At 38.9% G+C, this 7,588-nt stretch overlaps 1 non-coding gene across 1 annotated transcript; it reads right to left on the bottom strand.

Annotated features, from left to right (window-relative positions):
• Nucleotides 1-6,799: 6,799 nt before the first annotated feature.
• Nucleotides 6,800-6,871, bottom strand: trnag-ucc. Its single transcript has one exon. It is a non-coding gene; the product is annotated as a tRNA-Gly (tRNA).
• Nucleotides 6,872-7,588: the final 717 nt, after the last annotated feature.

Raw genomic sequence — 7,588 nt, 5'->3', positions numbered from 1 at the left:
GTTGTTGTCACTATTCCAAAAGATATGGAAATTTCTGTGAGTGTCCTGGCTGTTTGTGAGATATTGCTGTGTGCAAATTGGCTATTGCATTTACCTACAGAACAGATAGTCACATAGTCAATGTACTTACAGTATATCATGTGAAGCATTTGGAACATCCTACTGATGTGAAAGACAAATGCAAATTATTATTTTTCATATTATTATTACTATTATTAACAGCAGAACATGTGTGTTTTGTGTGTTTCCAATATGGAAAGGCTTACACAACCTTCTAGGCTTACACAAGAAAAATTACCACTTGGATAAGATACCGGAGCTGTCAATGTTTGGGGATATCAAATAGAACTTCTGGTTCCTTTCATTCTAAAGCTGCCACCAAGAAGTTTGGTTTGCTCTTTCATACCAAATATTTATCATTTAATTTACCTTTTGTTAATCCATAATTTGAATACTGACCTCATCCCTAGCAAGCTCCTTTGTTATGTATCACACAATTGGTTGGATTCAAGAAAAAACTTCTCTCACTTCTGATTTCTGGCTCTAATGTCTGTGTTTCCTTAGAAATTGCTCTTGTCTTTCTTTAATTTATTAAAACAAGTATGAATATTGCTCATCTAAGCTTTCTTCATATGCTTTCCCCGAGCTCTATGTATGCCATATGATGCACTCTTTCATCTTCTTGAATCCTCACTGTTTTCAATATAAAACTCATTGCGCTTTCTATTAATATAACTCAGAATCTCAGGTCCAGGGATGTTCCTCCCTCCTACACTCTACAAGCTTTGAAAACTCCAGTTTGGGGTTAACCCTTTCTTGATCTATCTGAAGCCAAACCCTCCTGTTCCTCCTAAACCACATCTCTGTCTCTCCAGGAGCAATTTGAACTCTACTCATATGTATTGGCTACTTAACTGAAAACACTCTTCTGTATACTTGTCTTTGCATTACTGAATGTCATGTGACTCAGTACAGTATGCACCATGACTTGTTTGATTATGTAACTTATTAAACATTACAGTTGAAAATAATTCCTTGCAGAACAAATACAACACTGATGGACTACAGAAAGGAAGGAAATAGTTAGTAGCACTTCCTAATACAAACTCAGAGCACCATTCTCCAGGAAATGCCACTTCCTGCAATTGGCTGTATTTTGAATCTATCGTTTGAAATGGACTTGGACTTGAAAATAATTGAGGGATCTGCTTTAACAAAAATAGAACAGTTTCTCCAAATAGACAACTTGAAAACATTCATTAAAGTTATAGTTACACTACAAAGCACTTATGAGCTAGAAAGGATGCAGAGAAAGAATTATAAACAAAATAGGTGACAGTAGTCAGTGGAATATTTTATCTATTTCCAGCAGGGAGATTAAACTATAACTCACCCACAGACCAATTCACTATCTCGCCTCTTTGTCTCTACATAAACAACTGTACTCTCTAAGGTTTTGAAAATGTATTACTTGCAAATTTCAATGATTAATAAAATATGTATAATTCTAATAGTCCCAATCTTACATCCAAACATCTATATTGTTCTTCAGTTCCTATATTTAGAGCTGTATAATATTATCTAACTGTTTTATAACAGAAACAAGCAACGGAATAAAGATACGTAGGATGAAGATCATGTTTCTTTCCATCCTCTACTTTGCCCTGCTTCAGAGAGAAAGCAACAATAATGTAATCATTCTGTAATTGAAGCAAAACTCAGAACATGTGAATTTAAAAAGTTTAGTATACTTTTAAATTGCAGCTTGGTTATGATTAAGTCCAATAATATCCATTCCACAATTAAAACCTATGCTATAATTTAAGGAAGGCTAAAATACATCCTCTCCTACACACGTGGCTATTACCGTTGTGCTTTATGACACAGAGTTATTTCAGGATAAGGAGTTTGAATGTTATACAAAAACAATAATTACCAGTCTTTTTCTTGAACTATTTTGCTTCTTTCCTTTCTAAATAATCACTACTAAATAACAAGAACAATCCAGTGGCTGTTTAACAATGTACTTTTATCACTGATTCAATACGGTTTTCACATCAAATTGATTCTAAAAGATATGTATATGAGAGCGGATTACGCTACACATTCTGAAATTGAATTGCTTTGCAGGCCCGTCCTCCAAACCATTTCCAGAAGGTGGTTTCTGACACAAATTGATGTACAGGACTGCAGTTTAACCATATCCATCGCAACATCGATTCAACAGATCTTGCTTGCCTCGCCACTAGCTATATGACATTGCAATACCATAATGTCACAAAGAGTTTGAGAAATGGGCAGAAATGTTGTGCACATGAGTGCACATAACTTGATGTTATGACATTCATGCCTGTGTCTGTGCTTCCATTGGAATCATTGAATCAGTTCCAAACTGGATCCTTGATTTAAGCAGTATGACTCCACTCTATACACGTCCATTGATCAAATACTGGAACTGATGGCAGATTGCTCTCATTGTGCACAATAGGAATACATGTTTCTTGTGCTCACAAGAGGTTATATCATAGGTGATTTGTCATTCTGGCCAAAGGCCTTTCATTTCATACCTGAGAAAATCCCAGGAAAACACCTTGTGAAGAGCATCGGTTGCAGATGGTTTCAATTTATATTGGTTCTATTATGAATCAAAGCATGGTAGATAATCAATCTGGCAACCAAACCTATGTAGATTGTGTTTGTTTTTTTTAATCTTTCATTTTGTGATTCGAGCTTCAAATTCTTGGAAAGTTATTGGAAACATAAACTGTATCTACAGTACTTGTTAATATGGGCATCAGAATTCTGTGCCCTTTTAATCAGTTAAAGTAGTACTGAATAGACAGGAATGTAATCACTTTAAAAAATAGTATATAAAATAGTATATACAAATACAATACAAAATTACATTTGCAAAGCGTCTTTCACGTTGGGAGGACATGCCAAGGCTCTGAGCAGTCAGGGATTGGGGGGAAGGGGGGGGGTTGGGTTCGGATCAGGGATGTTGGAGGGCGTGGAGGGTGGGGATAGGAGCGTGGATGACGCCACAGTCAAAGAGAAAGGTCTTGAGGTGTGCCTTGAAGGAGACAAGGGAGGAAGCAAGACAAAGCGAATGTGGGATAGAGTTCCAGAGAGTGGAAGCAGTGAGGCTGATGGCCCGACCGCCAATGGGATGGGGAAATGGAGCAAGCCGGAGCCTGCTGAGTGGAGGGAGCGGACAGGTTGATAAGGGGTTAGCAGATCACAGAGGTAGGAGGGGGCAAGGCCATGGAGGGCCTTGAAGGCGAGAACGAGAATTTTGAACTCAATCCTCTGAGGAATGGGGAGCCAGTGGAGCCGAGCGAGGGTGGAGGTGATGGGGTCATGGAGCCTAGTGTGGGAGAGGACATGGGCTGCAGAGTTCTAGATGATCTGCAGCTTGTGGAGGGAAGAGGTGGAAAGGCTGACAAGCAGGGCATTGGCATAGACGAGCCTGGATGTAATGGAGGCGTGTATGAGAGTTTTGGCGGCCTGAGGGGTGAGGCAGTGATGACGTCGGGCAATGTTGCGGAGGTGGGGGAAGGCAGAGCAGGTCATGTCATGGATGTGGGGGAGAAAGAACAGTTGAGGGTCGAACAAGACGTCTAGGTTCCTGACTGGCTTGGTGAGGTGGAGTGTGCATCCGTGGATGCTGATACTGCCAGTGCCTGAGGTGGGGAGGTGCTGGCGCGAGACAATCAGGAGATTGTTCATTGCATTGGTCGGCATATCATTGAACCAACACATTTATATTTAACAACAACAAAAATGTTACTTATATACCATCTTTCACACAGGAGAATGTCCCAAAGTGTCCTACAAGGACAGAGCGGGCCCCCAAGATGGGTGAGAGATAGGGAGGATGGGGAGGTGGAGGGATTTGGAGAGACACTTCCAGAAAAGAGGGACAATGTGGCTGAAAGTTTGCCCACCAATTCAGAGAACAAGGGAAATGAAACAATCTAGAAGTGGCAGAGCAGAGGGAGTACGTGGGGGAGGGGGACTGAATTAATTGTGTTTATAATTATAAATAAGCAGGAGAAATTAAGTTCCATCATGTACAAGATTTTAAACCTGTTCATAAAACGTAAATGATCAACAACTTTTTTTTATTCCATATCACTTTCAATAATTTTTTGATAGGGGCTAAAGTGCAATACCGTATAGGCAACAGGAAGCAACATCCAAACTCTGAGGGGTTCTCAGAGGATAGACAATGAAAGATTATTCCTGCTGTTAGTAAATTGGTGTAAAAGGGGAATGAACTATGGATTGTGACTGGAGTTAATAGGGAAGTTAGAAGCCATTTTTGCAAGTCGCACTCTGGTTAATTTGGCCTGAAATGAATAACCAATATTATCCTGAGGCCACAAATGAGACTTAATTATGGCTAAAACTTGGAACGCAAAGTTTGCAGCTGTACAAAGAGTGTTGGGGAAGAATACTTTTCCTTTGAGCAAGAGAATGAAAGAAATAAAGAATAAATTTAAAGATGTAGAAAGGAAGTATGTCCCTATGAGAAAAAGTAAAAAGACTCATCATAAGGAGTAAGGAGATTAAGCATAAGCAAGCTTTTAAGACTTACTTTCCTCCTTGGGGGGACGGAAGTGGGATCTCCTTAGAGTTTAGTTGGATCCAATTTGACTTGCTTGGCAACAGAATGTCAGAATCGAGTAAATCATGTGTCTTTCGGTAGACCAGTTCCTGAGTATGAGAGATGCACAGTACGCCAGGGCTTTCCTATCACAGAACAATTCACCCGCCTAGCTCATCAGTAGGACGTAGAGAGGGAGACCTTACATTGGGGACAGGGATCTTCCCTCTTGTTCTTCAGTTCTTATTTACTCTGCAAGCCAAAGCCATAAAAGCTAGTGTGACCCTAGTTGGGTAAGCAGAGTGACACTTCCTTTCAATGTTAAGCTACGTGGATTTAGTTGGTTAAATTCTAGCAGTAGCTCAATGTACACCCTGGTTCTATCCAATGAAGAGTTCGCATATTCCATTCAGGGAAATATATCTATACATATAGTATATATATATAAAATCTCAGTCTTTTTTGGATGCGCTTAAGCACGGTGATGGGTTTCAGCATGTGTCACACATCTGGCTGAGAGAAAAAAGTGACAGAATAAACAATGAAAATTTTCAGGACAAGGATATACAAAGATGATAACTAAAACCACCATATGTGTGAGAGAGCTATAGAGAGGCTAATTGCAAAGAGCAGTAAGAGAAATCCAGAGACCTATTTCAACTATGTGAGAAGTAATTACGGTGTTAGAGACCCAACAGGTCATTTAAGGGATAAGTTGAGTAGAAATACTAAGGTTGAAAAGGAAATAGCAGATGTGTTAAATTTGTTCTTCCCTTCACTCTTCACGTATGAAGATGGGAAAAACTTCCAGATCTTTTTAATTTGGCTCAAGAATCTATAACATATGTAGGGGTCAGTAAAACATTTGCTATGAACTCACGCAAGGGAATAAATATCTTCAAGACATCTGGATTAGAGGGAAATGAAGCAGGAATTTGGTGAGACTCAAGTTGATGTTATTAAGATTTTGTAAAACTGCTATCAACAGAGGAGAGAATAACATCTGCTTCTCCAGTATTCAACAAAGGAGTGAGACATGAATTTAAGAATTACAGTCCGGTTAGCTTAACAGATGTTATGCAGAAAATGCTGGATTGCATTTAATTGGAGGCTAGCAATGTTCATCTTAACACTGTGTGATGGGATGAAAGTCCAAGTGTAGTCTTTGTTGGTATTAAAAACACTAAAACACTGCATTCAAAATTCCTGAACTGGCAATGAAGTACACATCCAAGACCTTTAAGTGAACCATAAGACACTGAGTCCAGTACAATTTGCTCCCTTTGATTTTACAACACTGCTCCCTAAACAAACTACCTCCTCCAGTTGTTGTCTGGACAGGGTTCCAGCACAATGACCAGAGCCCCAATTTATACTACAACTTTGAGCAGAAATCACATAACAAATGCAAGAACCACAATAATCAGTTAGCATAGAATTAGAATTATCAAGTCATTACATCATACAAATAATACTATAATTGAGCATTTAATACTCAATACAACAATGTGACTAGCCTCTATATTAAATGCAAGGATTATATTGTGAAGAATAAAGGATTACAAGATTTTACTGTAAAGTATAGTGACTGTTTATTTATAGGTGAAAGCAGCAATCAATTTGTGCACAGCAATGTTTCCCAAACAACCTAAAAAATAAATGATCAATTTTATCTGGGAGGCCATTGGCCAGGATGCTGGGAGAAAATCCTGTTTCTATTCAACTAGTGGGATTTTTAACATCCACCAAAAGAGTCAGATAGATAAAATTGGTCATTTATTGCATTGTTGTAGGACATTGTTTGCCCAACTAGTCTGTCTCCATCACCTACAAAATACAGTGACTACACATAATAGTAATAATAAATAATAATAAATAATAATAATAATCCTTGCATTTGATATAGTGCCTTATCACATCTTTGAGACGTCTCAAAGCGCTTCACAGAATATACTGTAAAGTGAATTGAATGAATATTTTGTGGGCGAAACGTACTGGCTGATTGCGCACAGCAGTGTCCACAAACACTCGATTCAGTGTCATGATTTGAAAAGACCAATTTATTATTATTATGCTTTTGAAGCAATTGTTACACCAGGAAAATGCAATCCGCCAATAGACTAACAACCGAGTTCCTACTTACTGCTAGGTAAACAGAGGTGTGCGGAGTAAGCAAACCTGCCCAACATTTTGCCCTGCTGGGAATCAAACCCAGGTTTTTTGCTTGGAAGGCGAGTGCTCTAACCACTGAGCTACAGGACTCCATATTACACTACATCCTGTGAAGCACTTTGAAACGTCCTCCCAAATGTGAATGGCGATATATCAAATGAAAGCAGTAATATTACTTTGTTATTATGTATCTTATTTCATCTTATTTCATCTAATATTACATTTACACCGACTTGTTAATGGGTGTGCTCCCATCGCCCAACATCCTTCATAATGTGATCAGAAGATGGCCACATTTCCCATTGCGGCTGACTATGAGCTCATACTCAGTGGCCTTGTGAGATAGTTCATTATTTTTGGGAAGTTTACTTTGAAATACACAGTGCTGTTTCTACGACTGCAAATAAATGACTCAGTACTTTAAGTTACAAGTGCATTAGGTTACAAATGGTTCATTTCCATCAGCTACATCTTGCATTGGTCCTCTGGCTCAGGGCATTGGGTGGACAGTTAGCAGCAGTAATAATAAATAATAAATCCTTGCATTTGATATAGTGATATGGTGATATAGTGCTTTTCATGTCTTCTAGACGTCTCAAAGCGCTTCACAGAATATGCTGTGAAGTGAATTGACTGTATATTTGTGGGCGAAACGTGGCAGCCAATTGTACACAGCAGTGTCCCACAAACAGTCGTGGATTGAAAATGACCAATTTATTATTGTTTTGTTTTGGAGGGATTATTATTAGGCGTGTGGAGTAAAGAAACTTCCCCAAGGTTTCGCCCTGCCTGGAATTGAACCCAGGT

The sequence above is a fragment of the Callorhinchus milii genome, unplaced genomic scaffold, assembly GCF_018977255.1.
Source record: "Callorhinchus milii isolate IMCB2004 unplaced genomic scaffold, IMCB_Cmil_1.0 Scaffold1, whole genome shotgun sequence".
Taxonomy (NCBI): domain Eukaryota; kingdom Metazoa; phylum Chordata; class Chondrichthyes; order Chimaeriformes; family Callorhinchidae; genus Callorhinchus; species Callorhinchus milii.
Note: the sequence above shows the minus strand (reverse complement) of the source record. Positions and strands in the feature narration are given on the sequence as shown.